This window comes from Pristis pectinata, chromosome 7 (genome assembly GCF_009764475.1).
Source record: "Pristis pectinata isolate sPriPec2 chromosome 7, sPriPec2.1.pri, whole genome shotgun sequence".
Lineage (NCBI taxonomy): Eukaryota > Metazoa > Chordata > Chondrichthyes > Rhinopristiformes > Pristidae > Pristis > Pristis pectinata.
The window spans coordinates 71,857,357-71,884,296 of record NC_067411.1 but is presented as its reverse complement, the minus strand read 5'-3'; the positions used below and the strand labels follow the sequence as shown (position 1 = coordinate 71,884,296).

Sequence of the window (26,940 nt, the reverse complement as noted above, 5' to 3'; positions counted from 1 at the left end):
AACTTTAATGCATTTAGCTCTTTAGCCAATTGTATTTAGTCATGTAATATGGAATTAAAAGCAGTTTTATTTAAACATTAAACCTTTATACTAAGAGAAGAAGCAGAAGATGGGATTTATCCATCATCCTAAAACATCAGCTAAATTTAGAAAAACATGGATAGATATTGGCTCCATCTGACAGAAAAAGGGCATAAAGACTCTGAAATTGGTGGGGATACACATATTGGAACAGTCCCAATTGTTGCCACTTTCATAGTGATCTGTTTGAGGCAGGAGATGTGGGTGGGGTTAATGTTATAACGGTAATCAGAAACTAATAATGAAGATAGATAAAAATGTTCCTCTGGCCCCAAGGAGTTCTTGACACTTCTGTCTCTACTCCACAGGGCCCCTTGATCTTCTAGCTGACCTGACTGGAAAGCTGTTCTGTGCTCATTGTTTGCTTCTTTGAATGTAAATAAGGCCCATTTTTCAAAATGGGCCTGTGCGTCATGCCAAAGACGTTGGACAGGAGCAGATCTGCAGCTTGACCACATGCAGAATCATTACCTGGCCCTAAAATATTCTCTTATTTTTCAGCAAGAAATTTTTCCTGGGAATTTCCACAGGGTTCTCCCACACACCTACCCCAAGTGTGTTCACTGATCTACAGCCAAGGTTACAGTAGCCAAGTGGGAAATTCCCAGTGTTTAAATACATAAGTCAGAAGAGAAGAATTATTAAGAGTTAATTGTGCAAGACTTCTATTTGGATAATATCAGATTTTGCTTAATTTTTTGCCAAATCATACTTCTTTTTTACACTGATGTGATATATATGGACAAACCATGCACATTAATGGCAGTGGACTTTGCTGTAATGTTATAGCAACTTAATTGTCACAGGACCTGGACATTCTCCAAAGGAAACAGAATTGTCAACAGGACTGTACACACACAGGAAACTCAAGTGCTAACTTTAGCCTCTCCAGATAACTTGCTAATGCTTTGTGAAAACAGAGATTTGATAAAATGCTACTCATGGTTAGAAATCTATGTTTTTTTGACCCATCACATAAAATGTCATTTTCTAAAATATAAATCATTCTGAGCTAGTGCAATTCATATCAATACATTGAAAACACATTGAAATATATTAAAAATGATTAGATTCAACAACATTCATGACAACCTTTCAAAGTGTTTACTTATTGCTTTTTCAGAATACATACTTAGAGTCGTAAGGTCATATAGTACAGAAATGGGCCCTTCAGCCCATCATGTCCATGTCAACTTTTTTGACCACCTGCACTAATCCCATTTGCCTGCATTAGTTCCATATCCTTGCAAGGTGACAGTTACTGTATTTTGCTTTCCTTGGGCTAATTTTTTGTAAATTATGTGGATTTCTCATAAAAATTTTTAGTACGGAAATGACAATCATTACCAACCATGGTTAACAACAATATGCAGTTTAGAAGAAACCTGATGGCCTTTGATTTCTATTTTAATTAGCATAGAGTTCTTTATTCCACAATAAAATGTGGAATATTTCTAAACACTAACATTGTTAGTAGGTTGTGCTTGTTTTCTCCATCGGAGAGTTACACACTTGTTGCTGTTGAATGGAAATTGATACAGTGGACAATAAGCACAAAAAGATCTGCACATTGAACCTGCATACCAGAGAGGGAAAGTGCAAGAATCTAATTTTATTAGACGTCAGAATAAATCTGGCAAGTTATGGACACCAAATAGGATGCCCTGACATTGGTCATTGAGATTTTTGAAATTTGAATAATTTAGTCGCCAAGGAAGCCCATGAACAAAGCTGGGGTGAATCTAAATAGGCAGGATGCAGGTACGGGCTGGCAGCAAGCTGCAGTGTGAACGTGAAGCAGGAGTATCATTGCTAACCATTTTGGTCATATTTTAAAAGCTGGTATCGTCCTTTAGCAACCCCTTTAAGAATCACTGGTGAAGACACTGTAGGATCTAAAGAATTAATTAGAGCTTAAGCAGAGCAAATTCTGACTGGTTTTAACTATTTTCCTCAAAATGGGCATATATTATTAATTGCAGTTTTGAAATAAAGTCATATTCTTTTTAACTTGCTATGGGTTCATCTAAAAAACAGCCTTTGTGAATTTATGTGTTAGAGTGCCTTATATCGTCACGTGGAGAAGTATGTATTTGCACAAAGAAACACCTCAATAATCTGAAAAATAAAGAATGAACATATCTAACATCAGATCATAACATGAAATGCATTGATACTAATAGGAAATTTCCATCAGTCTCAGTATCTGTCAAAGATACTGGAAAATAATTAGTAAATCAACAAGGGTACTTCATTAAATAAAAGAGAAGCTCACAGTGAAGCACAACATTCTTCCTGTAGCTTTCATCACAGAAACAGACTGCATCTTGAGCAAGTTCCACATTAAATGACGTTGCAACAACACAGAATAATTGGACACACAATTCATTTCTTACAGTGGTACCAACCAATATTACATATGCCATATCTATTACATCAAGATCTTGTTTGAGTAGGAGTGAGTAATGGGAAAGGGTGTAAAGTTTGCAATGTATAAAATTACACAAATTTATCATTAAAGCTAAAAATTTTCCAGTATTTTTTGATCACTTAGACATCTCTGAATAGTTCTTTCATTAATTTCAGCACCAACAAAAAAGACAGATGTAGTGGTAACTGCTACCAGATGTTCTCATTTCACAATAGCATCATTCCAATGTAATTGTGTCTGTAGTTGGAAATTTATTTATTGTGGTAATGGTAAGATAAACATTTTTTCCTCTTCTACATTTCCTTGCATTTGCACTAAATAGTTACTAGTTTTGCTGCTGGCCATTTGCTGTCTTACATTTAGTATTTATTTATTATGTACACACATACACACACACACACACAAACTTACAAGAGTGGGGTGCATTTTCTGCTTAAGAGTTTAGGAATTAATTACCCTAACCAGTGTCAGATAACTTTAGAATGCAGTCATTTCACAAAATTGAGTAATTGAATTTAATATTAGACAAGTATAATACTAATGAACATTCCATTTTTGCCGGGTGTAATTATCATAATGAACATTGCACCGCAATGTAACACATGTGGCTTATGAAATATTGGGAGTGTATGTACCCCTCTAAGATTTGTATCCTGTGACAATCTGTTCTCTATATATACATTGTTAATATTGAGCATGTTGTTTGTCTGGGAATAGGCATAAATTTCACTGACACTTGCTGCAATTTCTTTTTTTAAAAAAGGCAATTTTTTTACTGACTATGCTCCACTAGCTTAGAGAGAGGTAATGATATATTTTTTCAGAACAGCTCATTGCTAAAAAAAACTATGAAGGTTAGACTCCATGATTGAAAATTAAGATAACATGTGAATGTGTACCTAGAGCCAGAGAGCTCCATGATTCAAGTGAGATGCAGCACCGTGAAATAAATAGGCACCCAAGCTATTAGATTTCTGGGCATGTAATCTGTCTAAAGACTGGAGAAAATGGAGAGAAAACCTTGAACTATATATTGAGCTGGCTATGCAAAATAAACCCAAGCAAATAAAATTAAAGATGGCTTGGTATCCTATTGCTCACAAGGGCAAACAATTGTACCATACCATAAAACCCTGAAATGACACCATACAACCTGCATTGCATGCAATAAGGCCACACTGCAATCTCCCTAGAAGTAAAGCAGTTGAATGTTCCCTTTTTTTTCACAACCAGGAACAGGGAGAATCCCTTGGAATTTTAAAAATGGGGCTAAGACCATTAGCAGATAATTGCAGGTTTGAATGAGTTGCTTATCAGAGATTGGATTATTTGTGGAAGTGAGGAATCCAGGCTGAGGGATTGGCTGCTACACGAGGCTGAATTAATTCCAGAAAAGAGCTGTGGAGCCATCCAAAGCCAGGCCAGACAGAAGTACATGCAATGAAGGGTGGGACAAAAGGCAGAATAGGAAAAGTACAGTTAATGTGGTTTAGATACTGTAGGAATCATGGATGGAAGCAAAAGCAGTTGAGAAAAAAGCATACACCATGTAGACTGGAAAAATAATTTCCACAGATATTGCAAATGAGGTGAGACATGCAGGGATTGAGATAGGCACCAAATGAGAAAAGAACGGCGGAAGGAATACCCATTAGATGTGTCTATCCCATGACATTGGTGCAAGGGTAATGGTGACATTTCAACTTGAGTTGGGGAGCAATGTGTAATGTCCCCCTGATGGAAGCTATCAATTTCCAGGCCATACAGTTGAAACAAATGGATCATCTACCACCAATATATAATAGCACTCCACTGAAGTAGGCTGCAAGATGCTTTCTGAAGGTGATGAAAGAAAAAGAATGTAAATGAAAATGAGATGATGTTCATCATAGCCACACCCATGCATGGAAGTAGTGCAGTTCCGCAAATGAAATTGAAAGGCAATATATTATTACAACAGATATCCTAAAGACCTGCTTCTGTTAGGAGTTGGAGACACAGTGAGGATGAGGACCACATCAGCTTGACACCAGATGTGGCAAGCAGTGATGACAACATATACGATAGGAGATATGCTTGGCCCTGGACACTAGGAAGTTACAGTAAAGGAGATATCACAGATTGGAGGAACACACATAGAAAGTGTATCTATGGACCCATGTATTCGGATCATTTTGTGCCAAAATAAAGTACACAGAGTCTGGACAGTTATTTTGATTTTGTCTTTCTTTTTGTTGAATTATTGAGGGAATGTAACATATATGGATTATTTAATAATGGGTGTATATCCTTTCACCAATTGTACCAAATGACCATTTATTCTCCATGAATATAGTCATAGAGTCATATAGCACAAAAACAGGCCACTTGTCCCACCATGCCCATGCTGAAAATTAAGCCCCCATCTACACTAATCCCATTTTCCTTCCCACATCCCCATCAATGGTCCCTCATCACTCCCGCCCACCACTGCCACTGAATTCTCCTGCCACCCAACAACACTAAGGGCAATATATGCCAGACAATTAACCTACTAATACCAATCAGATGTCTCTGGCATGTTGAAGGAAATCAGAGCACTTGATGGAGAAGGTGCAAAGTTGATATAGACAGCACCCAAGGTCAGGTTCAAGCCCAGCTCTATAGAGCTATGAACTGTTAAATGTATTACACAGAAAAAGAAATGCACTTCCCATTTCTGCATGTTCTTTTATTTAATGAAGCATTTGATCAGTTTAACTGATTGGCTATCCTCCAGTATCTTTGAGAGACAAATAGATGTCCCAGATCAGCTATTCCATTTGTACCTGGTGTTCTCCTTTAACAAAATTTCTAGTTCTGGCAATGGTATTGTGGCAGTAGTCATGATTACGATCATGTACCTAATCTATTGACTATCATGTGTAACCCTGGTAATTCATGGAAAGAAATGGCAATGTCTCTCCTATAATTATTTTATTTAGTTTAATTTTAATGTTTGAAAAGTCATTATATGTTTTATTTCATTGTTATAAGGCATAACCTCTTTATTCAATTCCCTTTTCTGCGTTTCATCACTTCTACTGGCCAGATTGTCTTTGATGTCTTGACTTAATTACAGCGTCTCGTTTACTTCAGCAACTATATCATTTCTTTCACCTTTCTCAATAACTCAGCTGTCTTTCTCTTTTGCCATTTTATTTTGTATTCTCCAGACTGGTGCTAGAGTTGCAGCTGTTTTATCAGGAACAGCTGAAATCTTGCAATGAAGACAGTATGCTTATATGTGGTTCTATATTTGTACAACAAGAATGAGCTTTAGAATTCTGCTCTTCTTTTGACCCTTTTGTACCCTATTTGATCTGAACATGGGAAATCTTCATTCATATCCAAGTCACAAATCACTGGTTCTTTCCCATAAAAGAATGACATCATAGTTCCATTCAATAATTACCACATCAATTCCATTGTTGATTGATGAATTTTCACGTGGATTCCAGGTTTGCGAATGCCACTGATTTCATAAAATATGAAAGCACCTGTTTTATTTTTACATTGCCCAATGGAACTGCAGCGGGGATAGAGACTTAAATATGCACCAAAAGATATGTATGCAAACTTGGAAGGTGTTCTATATGCAGCTGAAACCATACTGCACTATACTGCACTATGCCAATTCATTTTGTGAAATGCAAAAGAAACTAGTTTCATATTATAATTAATAAAGGTACTGGCTGTCCTCACTCAACAGGAAGCATGAAACGGAAATGTACTGTAGTGCAGCAGCTTCACAGTGTGCTTCTGAGAGCTTCATATTTCATTCATTCTTATTTTTCATCAAAATGACATCACCTGGTGGGAGCAACTAACAAGTAAAATTACTGTTTAAACACAGATTGTTGGCTACCTCCTGGGATTGAACATATGGATTTTGTAGAAATGAAATGAAATAACTACAAATACATAAAAGAAATGCAACTGAAAACCTTTTTACTGAGACTGTTAAATGGTTGCATTTATGCTATTTTGAGCTGGAACAAAATGGCAAAAGACTCACGGGGAAATCAATGTGTAGTTATTGAAAAGAAATACTACTCTAGGATGGAAATAAACATGATTCAGTGATTTCTTGAGCTCTGTATGGAACAAATATTCACAATTAAGTTAATACGTCCCGCTTTTTTTTATGTAATGCAAATAATGCTCAATATTCCTGAAGGCAGAACTGACTTTTTAAGTCAAAAGGGAAACTTTGGCTGAATCAAATTTAATTTGGCCTGTTGTTTGGATTTGCACTCAGCATTCTCCCCACACTTGTACATACTTTGTCCTGATGCAAGAGTCCAATCATCCTGGCCTGCCTGAACCCAGAGATAACTGGCCAAGGGCACAGTGCTCAAAAGCGACTGGGCCTGGGGTCACTGAGGTAGAGCCTCACCGCCTCTCAAGGTCTGTGTAACTTTGTAAGTTCTTAGATGCTTCTAATATTTAGAGGCATTTTAAAAACTATTAAAATTACTTTACTTAATTAAAATATAATAAAAAAAACAACTAAATAAAATTATTAAAATAAAGCAAATTAAATAATTTAACTTATTTTTCTCTTCCTCGCCTCCAGGTCAAGAATGAAGACACAAGAGACTGCAGATGCTGGGATCTGGAGGAACTCAGCGGGTTGGGCAGCATCTGTGGGAGGAAAAAAATTGTCAGTGTATCAGGTTGAAACCCTGCATCAGGACGTGAAGAGACAAGATGGCCATTATGGCTTCTTCTCTTTGTACTGGCCATGTTTTCTCTCCACTCTCAGTCCTGATGCAGGGTTTCAACTCGAAACATCGATAATTCCTTTCCTCCCACAGATGCTGCTCGACTGCTGACTTCCTCCAGCAGATTGTTTGTTGCTCCAATCAGGAATCCTCACTCACATCCAATGCCAGGATCGTAGGAATGGATTCCCCAGCCTAATCCAGGGAATCCCAGCAAGTTCAGGCTGTGCCGGTGAAGCCCTCAGTGAAGGCAGTGACACAGTGGAGTGACAATAACACTGGCATCTCTCACTCAGCCCATCCCCTTGCATCTGCCAGTCACAGCCAACATAATTTGGCCCTTATTTCAGAAGCAATTAATTCAGTTATGAAAGTTAGTTTAAACCAAGATCACTTATTTACTGGTACTACTGATGCATGATGCCTTATCTAAATTGAAGGATTAATTTCAAAAAATTGTGGCTGAATGGCAGACAATGAGCATAAAATTATGGAGAAATTGTATTTACTTTCTATTAATTGTGATACTTTGTAAAGGTCATTAAAAAGTGTGGCCAGATATCTCAGGAGTGGCTGAGGAGGTTGGAGGCTCTGCAATAATGAAGGCTGGTGACTTTCCAAAATGCATGATCAATGGGGACTGAATGATCCAGCCAATTACTGTAGAAGCCTGATATTGTGGGATCAATCATTTCTACAATTTCAGTTTGAATAGGGATGCATGGATTCTAATAACGTTTAGATCCTAATAACCTATAGCCTTTTCCTCAGGCTATTGTGTAATTTTGATAGGACTATGGAAGTGCTGCAAACTTCCCTGCAACGTTTAAACTCTGTGCACTTATGCATTCTCCATTATTTTTAAAGAGTTGTATATGGGATAGAAAATTGTAAGTAGTAGAGTTCCAGTCCATCTCGTACAAAGCCATTTGGTGCAATTGCAGCCTGTTTGTAGAGGTTCGTGCCTGGACAAGTAAACCACCCCACCTCCCATCGACTCCCCAATCCCAGATCTGGAAGACATAGTTCCCATAACCACCAGTCCAATGGAAACGTTGACACCTTGGTTATCTTGCGGTATCAGCCATGCAGCAGTTTCACCTCTGCATCAGAAGCATGGGCTCAGTCCCACACCAGAATTGTGTGTGTATGCTAGGTTGATACTTCACTTTGGTACCAAGGGAGTCTTCAAAGGTCATCAGAAGTTGCTTGACGACCTCAACAGGGCAATACAGAAGAAAGGTCTTCAAAGTGAGGGCAAAGGTTGACGTGTGGCATCAAACTTAATAACCTTTCAAGCAAGAGAAGTGTTTATATTTTGTTACCTGATAAGTAGTAGGCAGGTAAATCTTCTGTTTGCATAATTTCTGTTTCCAGGCTGCATGTATATCTTCTTGCAAACAACTGAAAATGAGAGATATTGAATCTTATAAATTAGCTATGAACTCCAATCAGCTAATCCACAAGCTATAATCTCAGAACTAACATCACATATTTTTTTGCAGATTTGAGGCTTACATGGAGAATAACTCCTTCAATTGAGCCAGTTTATATACCCTTCTTCAGGAACTTGGAAAGCAGGTAAATATTTAAATAGTCAGAAGGTAAATAACGTTTAACAAATTTGCTAGAGTTCATTGAGTATGCAAAAAACAGAGTGAATAAAGGGCAGCCAGTAGATATTAATATGTTTGAATTTCCAGATAGCATCCAATAAGGTGCCACCTAAAAGGTTACTGCACGAGATAACCCTGAATGGGGTTGGGAACAATTTATTAGTATGGATTGGGGACTGGTTAACAGACAGCAGAGAATCAGGGTAGATGGGCAATTTTTGGATTGGTCAAAAATAACTAGTAGAGTGTGAAATTTGCTGATTTTACAAAGGTAGATGGATTAGCAAGTTGTGAGCCTGAAAAGGGATAAAGATAGGTTACATGTGTTGGCAGAAGAAGTATAATGTAGGAAAATATGAGGTTATCCACTTTGGAAGGAAAAATGAAAAAACAGATTATTATTTCAATTTAGTGAGATTACCAAGAACATTAGAAACAGAAGTAAGAGTAGCCCAATTGAACTTGGTCTGCCATTCAATAAGATCATGGTTGATCCAATCTTGGCTGCAACACCAATTTTCCGCTCTCATCCCATACTCCTAGACTCCCTTGTAGTTCAAATCTTACAGTAAAAAGGGATTTGGACATCTTTGTACTGACACCTAGACTACTAAGTATAGTTTTAGTCACCTTATTTAAAGAATGATATTTAGATTGCTTTTTAGGCATTACAGAGAAGGTTCACTAATTAATTCTAAGGATGAAGGGGTCAACGTATGAAGGAAGGTTGAACCTCGAGTTTGGAAGATTGAGAGGTAGTCTTATTGAAACATAATATTCTGTGGGGATTGACATGGTGGACACTGAGATGTTTCCCCAATGGAGGTATCCAGAACTAGAGTGCAAATTTCAGAATAAGGTTTGCTCCTTTAAAATGGAGCTAAGGAGGAATTTATTCCTGTGGGGATTTGTGACTGTGGAATTTTCAACGGCAAAGAATAGTGGAGAAGGAGTTTTTGAATATATTTAAGGTAGTAATTAACAGATATTTGAACCACCAGGGAATCAAGAGATATGGGGAGAGAGTGGGAAATTGGTGTTGGGACAATGATTGGATGAGGCATGATCTTATTGAGTGGTGGAGCAGATTCCAGAGGACAATTGGCCAATTCCTCCCGCGTCTTATATTAAAAGAACAGATGATCTACCCCAACTAAAGTACTTAATGTACTAGGCTTGGAAGGAAGTTACTTAAACCAACCAATAGCAGGAAGTTATTGCAGTCCGTGAACACAGATGACTAACATATCAAGGGAGTTGACAATGCATTGTGATGGGAATTCTGAGGCCAGGTGTTCAGTGAAACGCTGCTAGCCATTGCTCAGCACAATTATGTAACTGTGAATAAAATTGCTCGGAAAGATGAAACACAACAGAAAGAAAGAACAATCTGAAACAAGTAGCATTATGCCAACATTTAAGCACCATCTAATAAAGAAAATAAATGCTGTTGCTTTATTTGAACATTATGGGAGGTATTTCTCATAGGTAAGTGCTCAACACGAGATTTTAATATCTGTAAGTTACAGAGTTGAATATGAACTTGTGACTGTCCAATTTGTGTGATACATAAACTTAAAAATGTAGATTTTAATGAAGAAATTTTTATCATTGGTTTGATCCCCAGTAGTTGTAGTTTAGCAACTACATTGACCCATTCACAATAAATGATTTGTTTTTTTTATTAAAACAGTGGGTATGGGAATTTCATATAAACTTGCTAATTTTGCTAATATCAATAATAGTAATTTGTAATGATTAATTTGTTATTTCAACTGATAACCTGCAGTGTGTGAGAATTATTTGCTTATGCAAACTTACTATATTTATTTTTATGATTACATGTGTGTTATGAGCCAGGTTATTTCAGTTAACCTTCATTCAGCCAAGCACATTCAGCTAATTAACTATAGGTAAAAATGCCTCCCATGAGTTATGGGTTCATTTATTCTATCCAAACACCATCAGTCACCAACAGAGGAAATCTGACATCTGTCCAGACAGATAGCTTCCCATATAATGTTTTGGTGGATGATTTAAACTAGGTTAATACTTTGCCTTGTTTTTGCATTATTTACCATGAAGCATAAACATGGCACAAGGCTGTAAGAATCTGTGATCAAAGTGCAAAAGAACCAGTCTTAATTATTTCCTCTTGGAATCATAAATGTGCTCATCTTTAATGAACAGGAAAATAACAGTTTCTATTATTTTATTCCTATACATCTGATGTGTAGGCCAAGATAAGGAGAGAGTGGACCTGAAGAGGCAATAAAGGGAAGAAGTCAGAGAAGACTGGGGATTGAGATAGAAGGATCTTGCATTTATATTGTCCTTTCCATGACTTTACGCATGTCACAAGGTTCTATGCAGCCGATGACTTACATTTAAAGTGTGATTACTTTATAAATTAGGGAAGCACAGCAGCAAGTTTGTGCAATATTTCATAAACAGTATTATGATAATTGTTTTAGAGATATTTAGTTGAGGGATAAATATTGGTCAAGATTCCAGAGAGATGCCCATCCTCTTTTTAAAGTTACACCAACTGAGAGGGCAGATATAATCCTAGTTTACCACCTCTTTCAAAAGATGGTATTTGTAATAGAAGAAGCACTCAATAGCAGAACCATGCTGGAACGTCAACTAAATTAATATATACAAGTACTGGAATGAGCTTGAGTCAATGATCTTGTATGCAAGGGTGCAACCACCAAGCCAAGACCATCGTACTGACTTTCCACCTAAAAGTCAGCAACTCTGCTCAAAACTGCTGGCTTTTACCCACATAAGTGGGTGAATATTCTTAGTGTAGCTGGAAGTCCTGCCTTCTACTCAGCCGTGTTGACTGTGGTTACGCTGTGTTTTTGGTGTTTCTTCTACTGAAACAGTTGTTAGATTCTAATGACCCAAATGCCTGAAAAAAAAGTGTCCTTTTAATGCAGCTTCCAGTCACATCACTCAATCTGTTAAGCCAATGCCTTTAAATTATACTCACTTGTTGGGCTGAATTTATGGACCACCCAGTTGAAATGGTGTTAGGATCCAACTGACATAATTGGACTTTTTTTTCAATTTATTCATGAGGAGCCCATCTGTTTATAACAGGAGCATTTTTTTTTATCTGATCCAGCTCTGGAATTAAATTGACAGTCAGTGAGTTTCTATTAGGATAGACAAGTTTTAGCTTTAACTACTACATCCACCCTGTATCTGATAAATATTTATTACATACAAAATAAATCTTTAGAACAGTTAGTTCAAAGGATTTAGAGGTTTTTGCATTGGTTAAGTACAAGCAGAACAAGTTCAATGCTTGTGAAGACTATTATGCAAACTTTAGATTAGATTGTTGCCTGCAGTGCCACAGTGAGCCTCATGCAGTGAACCATGGCATTCTGCAACTGATGTGGTATGACGCACAAAGTTGCGGTAAAAAAGCATGCACGAGTTCACAACATTGTTTCTTTCCTTACTAATCAGATTCTTTTGAAAAACAGTTTTTAAAAGTCGACTTTGTAGTACAAATCTCATTATGTTTTCAAATCATCTATGCAGCAGTAGCTGTAATTGAACATTCCGATAAGCTTTTATCCTCCGGGAATTAAAGACTTTGGTTCATTCTGTTTATGAATTGAGGATGCGTATGAAACAAAATGAAATATCTTTATTCAACTACTTATTAGGAATCATTGCACCAGTTTAAATGATGTGAAAGGAGTTAACTGAGAGTTTAGATAGTAAGAAATTGATTCATTTTCATTCAATTGAGTCATGGGTGGATGTTTTGTGCAGTAATAATGAATGCCAATGATTGAAAAATGCTATTTATATTGTTGGAATGATAGAATTTAGAAATAAATTAGCATCTAAAATATAATGATGAAACTGCTGCACAAACACATATTTTTGTTTTAATTTCTTGTATTGTTTCAATCCCCCATTTCACACAACTAGGGTTGCATCTGAAGCAACTATCACAGACTCTAGCTCTTCAGTTGCCATGCATGTAACTACTGAATGCTTCTTATCCACAACTAGATTACCAAAAATTGTCAAGATGGTTTTATATGTTTTCTTTCAGTTGTTGTCACAAAATGTTGAAGTAAAAATATTTCACATTTTCAACTATCGAAAAACATTACCAATGATTTAAAACAGATGGAAGATAACAAAGGTCTACAGGAATATCATAAGTACAGGTGAAGGAGCAATCAACATAAATGATATTTGATAATAAATATTAGAAAGGAAATGGCATTCAAAGGTTAATGGAAGTGAAAGTTCATAAGTCATTAAGCTCAATACAGTAAATTGTGCCAAAGGATTGGATTGTGTGTTCATAAGAGACAAAGGAATTAGTCAGGTAATTAAAGACCATCTAGGCTGCATAAGTAATAGGAAAACTCCTAGAGAATATAATATTAATGCTCACTTAGAAAAGTATGGGCTAATCAGGGAAAGTCAACATAAAATTGTAAAGACTAAGTCATGCTTGACTAATTTAATCAAAATGTTTGTGGAAATGACTGAGTGTATAGACAAAGAGAATGTGGTGGATCTAGAGTTTCAAAAAATATGTGACAAAGTGCCATGTAACAGACGTCACAAAGATTAACATTCGCAGCAGTATTACTAATGAAGTGGTAATGGTATAGAAGGAAGTATGGGGTTTAGTTAAAAATAGACATCAGAAGAATTAATAACATCATGTGTGCAAAGAATCCACACTGGGATCTTTGCACCACAGTCCCTGTTTATATGAATTGTTCTGACACTGACATACAGCTGTGGTGCACAAAGTGCAGTCCATGGGATGTGTCCATTGTAGCTCCCACAGTCATTGTGCCTCTGCCTCTATCCTACCTGGTGATCTGCCATGCAATTGCCCTAGCCACAGACTTGCTAACAACCCCAGGGAATCTTTGGCCCCAATACCTTGATAGTAGTCAATGATTTATAATGTCATCAAGGGAAATCCTTATTGACTAGGGGGAGACCTAATGTAAGATGGACTTCCCCTGCTGTCTGTCTGGGTCCATAGGGCCCATCTGATGACAGGCATGGGGCCATGTGGCTGACCTGACACTGCAGTCTAGGTCCTGCTCAGTGTCTGGCCTCAGACTAGAGACCTGACTGGGCTGAGAACCATGAACCATGTTAAAGTCATGGAGTCATACAGCAGAGAAACATACCCTTGGGCCCATTATCTCTGTGCCGACCATCAAAGATCTATCTACACTAATCCCATTGACCAGGACTCCGCCCATAGCATTCTGTGCCATGACATTTCAAGTGTTCATCCAAATATATTTTAAATGTTGTGAGAGTACATATTTCCATCATCTCCTCTGGCAGCATGTTACAGATTTCAACCACCTTCTAGGTGAAAAAAAATCTTTTCAAGTCTCCTCTAAAGCTCCTACCCCTTACCTTAAACCTATGCCCTCTGGTTATGTACACCTCTGCTAAGGGGATAAGCTTCTCACTATCTATCTACATCAATGGTCCTCATAATTTCCCCTGTTCAGCCTTCCTTGTTCCAAAGAAAACAAACCCAGACTATCTAGACTCTCCTCAAAGCTGAAAGGCTCCATCACAGGCAACATCCTGGTGAAACTCCTTTGCACCCTCTCCAGTTCAGCCACATCCTTCTGACAATGTGATGACCAGAACTGCACACAGTATTCCAACTGTTAACTGACAAATGTTTTATGCAGTTGTACCATAATCTGCTCTTTTGTTCTATGTCAAGGTTAATGATGGCAAGTAACTCATATGCCTTCTATTTAGGCTGCTGTTTTCAGGGACCCTTGAACATGTAAACAGAGGTCCCTCTGTTCCTCAATATTTCCTAAGGCCCTACCATTCATCGTGTATATCCTAGCCTCATAAGTCCTCCCAAAATGTAGCACCTCACATTTTTCAGGATTAAGTTCCATCTTCCTCTCTGAGCATCTTACCAACTCATCAATGTCATTCTGAGGCCAAACACTAGCTTCATCACTCTCAAAAACTTTTTGCAGACTTTATAAATTAGGTGATTTCAAGTTGGCAGCCTTTTTAGATCTTTCCTGATTTTTATTTCCATTGAAGTCACTGTCCCAATTGATTGAGCAAAATATGAAAGCCCCTGGCAGTGTTGTTTTACTCTTATTTTATTGTATTAGACAAGTAGGCTTAGCTGATAGGAAGAAAGGATTTTGGGCAAAGTAATTATGCATTATATTTATATTTTAAGAGTATCCATTAACCTTCACAGCAATAAACAATACAAAAATAGAGAAATACTTTTTTCTAATTTTTTGACTTTTTTCCAATAGTAAATTTGTAAGCATTTTGCAATCCAGAAGCTTCCCCTGCCAGATAGCAATTAAACTGTGATTAATCGCAGGATGTGAATCTTTATGACAATTAGTTCTTGTTGCTTTTAAAGGGGAAAGCAGATTAGCATAGAGCCAGTTTCATTGCAGAATGCAGGAGTGTGTATTCTCTGTTTCTCACAATGTTATTAACTTGTTCTAGTTCCATCATGCATTGTAAATTATTAATTACTAGCCTTTATCACTGTGAAGGTTAACAGATACTCTTAAAACATTAATTACTAGCAAAGAGAAAGCAAGGATTCAATGAGAATTTTCAGTCACTGCTCAATCTTGAGGGTTCAAGCCCCACTCTGGAGATTTCAGCAAAAATAAATTGAGGCTGAGACTCCAGTGCAGTATCGTCGGAGTGTCGCCTTTCAGTTAGAGCTTTAAGCAAAGGCTTCATCTGTCCTCTGAAGTGTACATAAAAAATACTATGGCACCTTTTTTTAAGGGAAGAGCACCTGCCAATTTTGAACTCTCAACCAACATGGTTTAAGTAGACTATCTGGGCAGTATTTCACTTCTACTTGTGGGTCCTTCCTTTACATATGCATTACAACAGGACATTACAACTACATTTCAAAGAGCTTAATTTGTTGTAGTATAATGTAATACATAAATGTAAATGTAATATGTAAATACAAGTCTCCTTTTCCTTTTGACATCCTTGGTAATTGAACATATTTTCATGGATTCTTAGAGCCGAAGGCAAGTCTTCAGATAGAAGATGGTGGGTTACCGTAGAGACACAAGCAGTGGCCTCCCTTTGAGAGTGAGCAAGTGGCCAGCAACAGGAGAGTCGGTGGGGGTGGGGGGGGGGGGGGGTCAGTTGGTGAGGGGGGGGCAGGGTTGGTGGTTGTTAGAAGGAGGCCAGTTTGGAAGGGGGAGGCAGAAGGCCAGGTTGGGAAAGGGGGTTGTAGGGGGCAATGGTCAGGGAAGGAGCAGGAAATCAAAAGAAAGGTGGAGGGGCTAAGAGGGATAGAGGCGAGTGAACAGGCAAGGGCCTAAAGCAGAAGGGGGCATTAAGGAGAGAGAGCTGAGAGATAGGAAGATTGAGGGAGGCAGTTAAAGGAGGGAGGACAGATGTAGGGAGACAAGTTAGGGATCAGTGTGGGGAGGGGCAGGGGAAAAGGGTGTGGTCAAGATCATATGTGTTTGTGTGTGTTTGTGCACATGTATGCATGCGTGTATATATATCTGTGTGCTTCGTCTGCAGCAGCCATTGGTCTACAATCATCTCAGGCCTCCTTGCCATTGGACCAAGCTCTCACTCTGTCAGGTTCATATGATAGCTGCTGTGCAATGCTCAGCCCATGAGAAAAGAATTCACACACAGGCATCTTCCCACTCCCCAGAACTGGAGTGGAAGCAGGTCATCCTTGATCCAGAGGCACAGCCTGAGAAGAACAATAAGAAGCAATCCACTCTAATGTCTCAGTCTTGAGTTTCAGAAAAACAAAATTCCACATAACATTCCCACTTGTCGCACCAGCTAGTTCAAATGCAGCCAAGAGATGCTCATCAAACCTTCACTAAAAAGAGATGAAAAGCATTGTTATAGATTCTGGTTGACATGCTTATTTTGTCGTAGCAACTAAACAAAAGATCTCTGTACAGAGAGAGTATATAATGAGCCACAGTTCATGTGTAAATATGTTTTCAATGTTTCCATCCCACTGCAGTACAAAAGGAAGTATCCCAATTCAGGTCAGCTCAGCACAACATCCCAGTTCAATGAATAAAATCATTTTTTGTCAACGGTCTTTCCTTAAACATTTATCTCCATGGGAAGTGGGTCCTTCAGATAAATTAGTTGTTTAATGTGATGTATGTTATCCATCTTTAAACTTGATGGATTATCTTTTCTTTTTCAAAAACATAATTTAATTTATTTGTTGTTTCAAACAATTATCCTTTTTGCAAAATTAAGGATATATTTTGAAGAAAATTTGTGTATGTGGTTTTTGCAAAGCAGGCAAGAATTTACATTTTTAACATCAATACATTCCTGGTCATAGATAATAAAATATAATACTTTTTTTCCTAAAACACCACTCTTATACATTGAGTGCAAAGGAGTAAGGCAGGTTTGGCACTGTATGGAGGTGTTCCACAATAGGTCAGATTATCAACTTACTAACATGTCCCAATCATTAATTTAATTCTGTTCAGAAAGCTACAGTAACTCAAGGTTCACCACACCATATTAAAGGTAAAATATATTTTAGCATCACATGTTATAATTGCAGAAAATTAGATTCTTAGTTTATAAAATCAGATGTTAACAATAATCAATCAAGGTATTAATTATGAAATAATTTGTGTACATCCAAATGAAGGCAAGTGCAGACAAGATTTCTAGTTAATGTTACACAAATAGTACTACTTCTTAATAACAAAAATTACACAACAATCCCAGGCTGCTAGTTTGCCTTAAAACTTTCCAATTGAAAATTAGTTATTGTCAATTAGAATGTGAACAAAAATGTTTGTACAGGATGTTTTTGTACGATGATCTTTCTTAACCAATAAAGACAAAATGAACTTAATTGATGCTGGCATCTTCCTGAGCATCCTTCTCATTTCACCGTTGACCATTGGCTTCTGTCCCATTCTGTGTCCTGAGTCACTGCCTTAATTTTCCCAACCGCCTGACTGCACCACACTAGTCAGGTTTGGCAATCATTCAAAATTGTCAAAAACCATAAACTTCTCCAGAGCCGTTGCTGATACTTTCTGACACATGTATACATGAAATGCACAACACTGATCTACACCTCAGTCATTATTCTAGTACTGAATATTTATCACAAGCATTTAGTATTGTGAAGTCTTTAAATAATTACTTCTTGCTTAAATTACTTTTGCTCTTGACAATTGGCCTAAATCTTGATAATGGGGAAGGGTCTCTAGTCCTCTTCTGGAAGTAGATAGAATGGAATTTGAGATAGGTTTGCAGCTGTAACCACAGAATTCCACTCAAACCGCCAGTCTTATTTTAGGCTTACTGAGTGTTCAGCTTTCTGTTAGCAAAAAGCTGTGGAAATGAGCCACTTAATTTTATTATAAAGGTGCCATCAAAGGGTGACTCATGTGGCACAGATAAAACACAAACCAGCAAACAGCTCTTAGGTAGCGATACAGTATTAGTTAATTAGTGTAAACACACTAGATATATATTTTGCAAACAATATATTTTCTTTACTGGAGGGTACATGAGACAAATCACCTAGAAAAGATTGTTTGAAAAATCACCAGGAAACCAGGAATTGTAGGGTGTAAAAGGCCTTAACCATTTGACATAAAGCATATGCCTTTCAACTAGGAATGGTCAGCTACATGCCAGCGAAAATAGTGGCAAGGCCTGAGGAAATAACAGTTATACAAATAGAGATGTTTGACAACCTTCATCAGAAGTGTGTATAAGTGGGAGACCTGGGAGAAATAGAGAGCATCTAAAATGCAAGAATTAAAAAGTAGTGATCTAATCTTGTAGTTCACATATGAAATAAACCACGCATTCAGTGGGACATCCTTGTCCACATGTGAGGAATGTATTGAAAACCATCTCTTCCCTTTTGAATGACCAAAGGACTTTGCACGTGCAACTTAGAATCCATTTCAGGATAGAACAGAATAAGTGGTTGGAGTGCGGTTTCCATATTCAAACAAAGGGCAGCAAATTATATAGGTCTATTAGTCTTGCTTCAATGTCACATGAAATACTAGACAAATGACCACTGGTTCAATTATAGTATTCCCCTAAACTTGGAGAGTAGAATTCCAGTCAGATCCAAGACTTATGTCTGGCTTGGTGATCTGTTCCAAAAAATAAGAAAAAAGCTCTCTGTATATGATTTTACCTAATCCTTTTGGCTGAATTGCTGTGATAAGATTCACTACTTATGTACCACGTACAATGAAAATAACACTAAAGTCTAAACCTAGAGTTAGTTTAACAGCATGCCCAATACATTTCAAGGATTGAAGTATATTTCTATATTTCTTTATAAATTGTTTTGTTAATTCATGGCAGTAGCTTTAAGTTTGCTTAGTTATTTTATTCATGTTCACATACACCAGTGAAAATGGCCAATATGCAATTTCATGTCCAGAGTGAGAAATGAAGGGAAGTTCTTAAGAAGCGTATAATTATCTCCTCAATTATTTAAGTGTTTAATTATAGTTCATAAATAATGTTGATTATAATATCAAGCATATCCAATAGCTAGTACCATAGTACAAATAAATAATCTCATACTTTCCTTTCATTGATCATTTATTAATCATGTATCACATATCCTAGTAATATATACTAATTGATGTCTCTTTACAGTGAATTAAAGCAGGTTTACCATTGGGCCTCCATAAACCTTAGGCAGTAGTTACACTCTTTGGTGCTTTAGTGCTATTTTCTGGGCCACTGGGAAGATATAACATTTTCATAGGGCTGACAGCACCCAGACTACTTCAGACATCTTCCTGGTCCAAGCTTCTCCAAATATCTGTCCTGCTTGTACCACATTAATTTGGGAGGTAATGGTCCAAGCTTCTCCTGCCATGAACTGTCCTCAAAATATACAGTACACCTCATAGATATTTTGCAAAGATTTTTCAAAGCACAAACATATCTTTCAATGCTAAGCCTCATATCACAAAATGATGCTTCACTGAGTTGTAGTATCCTGAGATTCTTGATACCACTTTGCCTGCCCCAGAGGGAACTTCACAGCAGGTTGGGGCAGCATTGCAGGTGCATGTATGGCCTGGTTCTCCATGGGGAGGTGGTATTAAGCAGCTGTGATCTTGATATAAGTCGTCATCAGCACATTACAAAGGTTATGGATGCTCCCACTTGCCATCAATTGTATTGAGTCCTGGACCCCACTGGTAAACAGGAGAGTAGACCTGATAATTGAAATAGAGCCATAAAGATACTTGAAGCTAACATCCATCATTCTTTCCAAACAGTTCCCGAAGACTGAGGCCTGGAGACCTTCCTGTCACGTGGCATGGATGCAAATACTCACAATTCCACTCTTTATCCCAGGCACAGCTGAATAGTTGAAACAAAAGAATGTCGATGATGGAAGTCTGAAACAAAAGAGAAAATGTTGTAAACATTCAGTAGGTCAGGCAATGTTTCAGGTCAATGGCCCGTCATCATTCTGTCCTGGAAAAGATTTAAGCGACGCATGTGAGGTTCTTGAGAACAGTTCCAATGAAGATTCACTGACCCTTAATACTCTCTCTCTCTCTCTCTCTCTCTCTCTTTCTCTCCCTCTCTCTCTTTCTCCCTCCCTCCCTCCCTCCCTCCCTCCCTCCCCCGATGCCTGGTCTGGTAGGTGTTTCACACACTTTCTGCTTTTATTTCAGAGTTGAATTGTGTTGAATCCTGTGGAATTTGACACCAAAGCTCGTTGAATCAACATCATAGGCATAAAAAAAGGAAGTGAAGTTCAAGAAAGAAACTACAGATGAAAGCAAAAAAAACATTAGAAATAGCTTAAAATAGAAATCCATTGCAGGCTTTATGATCCGTTTCAATAAACAGCACTTCCTAGTAGTCCTGGGAACTTACTTTGCGTGGGTAATTAGATGACAAAGCCCTGTCCTAATTTAAACAGAATATTGTGTGATATCTGAATGATGTAATACAAGTCTAACTTTAATTTATTTGAATGCATAGATCCGGTGGCAAAAAACTATTGAAAATTGTCACCATTGACTAGAAATTCATCTGGAGCAGTCACATAAATACCAGTTCTATAAGAGCATATCAGAAAGTGGGTATGCTGCAAAGCTTTTCCAGCATCTACAAGGCATACATTCCACTTGCTAACAACACTCAAGAAGCTCATCTCTCTCCAGGACAAAGCAGCCCACATGATCCAGCACTGTAAACATTCATTCCATCCACTACTAACATACAGTGGCTGCAATACCATTTACAAAGTGCAATGAAGCTACTCACCTCACATACCTGTGACCTCTATTTCCAGAGGGTAGTTAGAGTGCATGGGAACTTCACGGACATGTGGATCATCCTTCAAGTCACATTGTCATCCTGACTTGGAAACATATCCCTGTTCCTATTTCATTGTTGGGTCTAAATTCAGAAACTGCCTAGCCAATATCATTCTGCAAGTACCTTCACCAGAAGGACTGGAACAATCAAGAAAGTGGCTCTCTCCTACCTTCTCAAGGGCAATGAAGGATGGCAATATATGATGATCTTGCCAGTAATACCCACACCCCAAAAAATGGACGAAGGAAAAAATATGAAATCCTCAAGCTGATAATAATGATTCTCATCCCATCTTTCTAACTGGCATCAGTGATTAATTTTGTGAAGCCAATTCGTTACTTATTCTTCAAGACAAAAGAAACTGCAGGAGCTGGAATCTGGAACAAAAATCAGAACACTAGAAGAAGTGGAGGCAAAAGGTTTCAGGTCTAGACTCTGCTTTAGGACTGAGAGGGAAGAGGAAAGATTGCCATCATACAGCAGTAAGAGGGAGGGGTGGGACAGAGCTTGGTAGGTGATAAGTGGAACCAGATGTGGTGGAGGGAATGATGGGAAGGGGAGATGGGAAGAGAATGGAGAAAGGTGAACAAAGGGAGAAGAAATCTAGTTGGACAGGTGAGTGTATGTGGGAGAACAACACCAGGGGTGTGGATTACCTGAAAATAGAATTTTCATTGTTCATACCATCAGGTTGTAAGCTACCCAAGCAAAATATCAGATGTCGTTCTTCCAGTTTGCATTTACAGAAGACATGTCAGTGTGGGAATGAGAAGGAAAATTAAAATGACATGCAAGCAGAAGCTCAAGTGCAGGCACTCTGCAAAATAGTTGCCTAGTTTACCCTTGGTTTCTCCAATGCAGAGGAGGCCACATCATGAGTACCAAATGTAGAAGACCAGATTGGAAGAAGTGCAGATGAACTTCTGTCTCATTTGAAAGGGCTGTTTAGATCCCTGGATGGTGGTGAGGAGAAGGTGAAGGGACAGGTGCTACACTTGCTTTGTTTGCAGGGGATAGTGCCAGGGGATGGGGAGGGCTTGGTGGGAAGGGATAAACAGACCAGGGATTCATGAAGAGAGTAGTCCTTTAGTAGTTTGTATTTGCCATGTGTTTCTGAAACTCTATTCAGGAAGTTCATCACTGTGTGATTTGTTCTTACTGTCTTTGTAGCTTTATTTTAGTTTTGTGACCCCTTTGTTGCTTTTCCATTATACGTCACTATCGCTGTATTTGCAAAGGAAACTCTTTTAAGGTAAATTTTTATTGTTGCAATTGTGCGCTCCCTCCTGTGGTGATGCTCTAATACCCAAACATTTGCATTTCTTAGTTTATATCGGACAGAAATGTCAATGCTTTAATGCACTATATTTCTGCTTTCCAAACTGGATAACATAGCATCTGACTAAAAATAATAATAAGGATAACATGTATTATTCCAAAACAGGAGCTGGGGTAGGTCTTCATATCTGACAATAATGTCCTCATGCTAATTCTGCATGTCATTAAAGATACACCTGAAAAAACATGTATAATTCTGCTGGAAACTGAATGAATAAGAAATTGATGAAATTAATGTCCATCAATTGTTCTTTTGTGGTCTCCTTTACAGATTGCTTGCTTTAGAAGGGATCACCTGTGTACTTTCATTTACCAATTTTTCATTTTCTTTGCCCTTTTACCTTTCCCTAATTTTCATAGAATAACTGCCAAAATTTTAGACAAAATTGAAAGGATGTTTAAAAATTAACTTCCAAAGGCCATTTTATACAAACAATATATAACTTGTATGGGGAAACTTGATCTAAATCTCTCTGTGATGTGACCTCTTTTACACGTCAACAATCTGTGTTTATGCGGAAAAAGTAATGCTGGCTATAATTGAAGAGAAAAGGCTTGGTATATTTTTCAGCTTTACAAACCATGCAAAATGTTGTCAACTTTTAGATGAGGTATTTGGCAAGAGATGAATTAGTTTGGGGTCCTTCTATCCAATAACTCATGGGTGAATTCTTTTCTACTGGTGAAAACAGATGTGTGTTTCCTGTTGTCTGGGTGATAATAGCACAATCATATAAGGCCAGAAAACTTGTCTGTTAATATTATTTGTGTAATACATTCCACTTAAACCTTGGGTGAGCCGTCAGAGAAACAAAATTGACCAAGGAAATTTAACCCATCTTTGGTGGAATGTAAGTTCATCTTTAAAATTGTGGTGCCTGATATCTATGGACCTCTGGCATGCTCCATCATACTACCTATGCTATAAGTGCAGAAAATTAGGCTGGGACTTCACTTGACATCTAGGAATACACTCAGCCAGTAATTTGATAACGAACCATTAATGGGGGTGGGGAAGCGGTTAAATTGATTCTGAGTACTTTGACAAAATAATGTTTCTATTACTAATCTTATGAAGTATTTTGATTCTTGAGAAGTGTCATCAAATGAGACATTCATTCTGCACCTCTTTTTTACAAGTAGACTGAAAAACGGCACCATTTTGAGATATAGATGTCATACAAGGGAACCGGAGGAGTAGGTCAGAGGAAGAAGGGGATGGGGAAAAGTTAGATCAAACAGGTAGAGAGGCTTTGGGGAAGGAGAAGCAGAATACAGGCTATAAAAGTAGTAAGGTAGATGGACTGAAGTGTGTTTACTTAAATGCAAGAAGTGTCAGGAATAAGGGAGATGAACTGAGGGCTTGGATAAGTATGGGGAACTATGATATTGTGGCTATTACTGAGACGTGGCTGGCGTCAGGGCAGGAGTGGATATTGAATATTCCTGGTTTTCGGTGTTTCAAGAGGGATAGGGAAGGGGGGAGAAGAGGAGGAGGGATGGCGATACTGGTCAGGGACACTGTTACGGCTGTGGAAAGGATGGATGTTGTGGAAGGATCATCTCTAGAGCCTGTATGGGTGGAAGTAAGGAACAAGAAAGGAGCAGTTATTCTACTAGGAGTATGCTATAGGCCCCCCGGTAGCGGTAGAGATATAGAGGAGCAGATTGGCAGGCAGTGTTTGGAGAGAAGCAAAAATAACAGGGTTGCTTTAATGGGAGACTTCAACTTCCCAAATATAGACTGGAACCTGCTTAGTGCCAAAGGTTTAGATGGGACGGAATTTGTTAAATGTGTCCAGGAGGGATTCCTGATGCAGTATGTCGACAGGCCGACTAGAGGGAATGCCATGCTAGATCTAGTTTCAGGAAATGAACCGGGACAGGTGAAGGAACTATTGGTGGGTGAGCATTTGGGGGATAGTGACCATTGCTCCATAACCTTTACAATTGTCATGGACAGGGACAGGTGCAGAGAGGACAAGAAGATATTTAATTGGGGAAGGGCGAACTATGAGGCTATAAGGAGAGAACTTGGGAGTGTAAGGTGGGATGTCCTTTTTGAAGGGAAATGTACCATGGAGATGTGGTCGATGTTCAGGGATCTTATGCAGGATGTTAGGGATAAATATGTCCCGGTGAGGCAGAGAAGGAATGGCAGGGTGAAGGAGCCGTGGGTGACGAGAGAGGTGGAACGACTTGTTAGGGAGAAGAAGGTAGCATACATAAGGTATTAGCAGCAAAGTTCAGACAGGGCCTGTGAGGAATATAGAGTAGCGAGGAAGGAACTTAAGAAAGGGCTGAGGAGAGCTAGAAGGGGACATGAAAAGGCATTGGCTAGTAAGGTTAAGGAAAATCCCAAGGCCTTTTTCACCTACGTGAAGGGTAGGAGGATGGCTAGGGTAAAGGTAGGTCCAATTAAAGACAAAGGTGGGAGAATGTGCCTGGAGGCGGCAGAAGAGGGAGAAGTTCTCAATGAATACTTCTCTTTGGTATTCACCAAGGAGAGGGGTCTTGATGACGCGGAAGGGAGTGCTGGTAAGGGTAATGTTCTCGAGGTTGTAGATATCAAGAGAGAGGATGTGTTGAAGTTGTTAAATAATATCAAGACAGATAAATCTCCGGGGCCTGACGGGATTTTCCCCAGGCTGCTTCGAGAGGCGAGGGAGGAGATTGCTGAACCGCTGGTAAGGATCATTGTCCACGGGGATGGTGCCGGAGGATTGGAGGGTGGTGAATGTTGTCCCCTTGTTCAAAAAAATTAGTAGGGATAGTCCAGGGAATTACAGACCAGTGAGCCTTACGTCTGTGCTGGGTAAGCTGTTAGAAAGGATTCTAAGGGATAGGATCTATGAACACCTGGAGAATAATAGACTGATTAGGGACAGCCAGCATGGATTTGTGAAGGGAAGATCTTGCCTCACAAGCCTGATAGAGTTCTTTGAGGAGGTGATGAGGAAGATTGATGAGGGTAGTGCGGTGGATGTGGCCTATATGGATTTTAGTAAGGCGTTTGATAAGGTACCTCATGGTAGGCTTCTTCAGAAGGTCAGAGGCCAAGGGATCCAGGGAAGATTGGCTGTGTGGATTAGGAATTGGCTTGCCTGTAGAAAGCAGAGGGTTGTGGTGGAAGGAGTGCCCTTGGATTGGAGGGCAGTGACCAGTGGTGTCCCGCAGGGATCGGTTCTGGGATCTCTACTTTTTGTGATATTTATAGATGACTTAGATGAGGGGGTGGAAGGCTGGGTTAGTAAGTTTGCGGATGACACTAAGATCGGCAGTGTTGTGGATGGTGTGGAGGGCTGTCAGAACTTACTGAGGGATATTGATAGGATGCAGAGCTGGGCTGACAAGTGGTAGATGGAGTTCAATCCGGAGAAGTGTGAGGTGGTACACTTTGGAAGGACAAACTCCAGGGCAGAGTACAGGGTAAATGGCAAGGTACTTGGCAGTGTAGAGGAGCAGAGGGATCTGGGGGTTCATATTCACAGTTCACTGGAAGTTGCCTCACAGGTGGATAGAGAAGTTAAGAAGGCCTATGGGATGTTAGCTTTCATAAGTCGTGGGATTGAGTTTAAAAGCCGCGAAGTGATGATGCAGCTTTACAAAACTCTAGTTAGACCACACTTAGAGTACTGTGTTCAGTTTTGGTCGCCACATTATAGGAAGGATGTGGAGGCGTTGGAGAGGGTACAGAGGAGATTTACCAGGATGCTGCCTGGATTAGAACATATGGAATATGAGGAGAGGCTTAAGGTGCTAGAGCTTTATTCACTGGAAAGGAGGAGGATGAGAGGAGACATGATAGAGGTATATAAAATATTGAGAGGAATAGATAGACAGCCAGCGCCTCCTTCCCAGGGCACCAATGCATCAGGAATAAAGTAGATGACCTAGTGGCACAACTACAGGTTAATAAATATGACATCGTTGCAATCACTGAGTCGTGGCTTCATGATGGATGTGATTGGGAACTGAATGTCAAGGGGTATACAGTATATAGGAAGGATAGGCGGGTAGGCAGAGGGGGAGGTGTGGCCATGATGGTTAGTAGCGATATAAAATCAATAGAAAGGAAGGACATTGGGTCAGAGGAGGTGGAATCCTTATGGGTGGAGCTAAGAAATAGCAAGGATAAAAGAACAATAATAGCAGTCATATATAGGCCCCCGAACAGCAGTCAGGAAGTGGACCATAAGTTGCAGATTGAGATAGAAAAAGCGTGCCAGAGTGACAATGTGAAGATAATTATGGGGGATTTTAACATGAAGGTGGACTGGGAAATGCAGCAAGGCGGTAGTACTCAGGAGAGTGAGTTTGTGGAATGTCTAAA

The 26,940-nt window shown here is 38.8% G+C and overlaps 1 long non-coding RNA gene across 1 annotated transcript in view; it reads left to right on the top strand.

The window, feature by feature from the left end:
- Positions 1 to 16,549, top strand: part of LOC127572226 (uncharacterized) — a 91,959-nt gene extending 75,410 nt beyond the window's left edge. Inside the window, exons 2-3 of the long non-coding RNA XR_007956606.1 lie at positions 8,763 to 8,838; positions 16,458 to 16,549. This is a non-coding gene — a long non-coding RNA (uncharacterized LOC127572226). The remainder of the gene's footprint in view (positions 1 to 8,762; positions 8,839 to 16,457) is intronic.
- Positions 16,550 to 26,940: the final 10,391 nt, after the last annotated feature.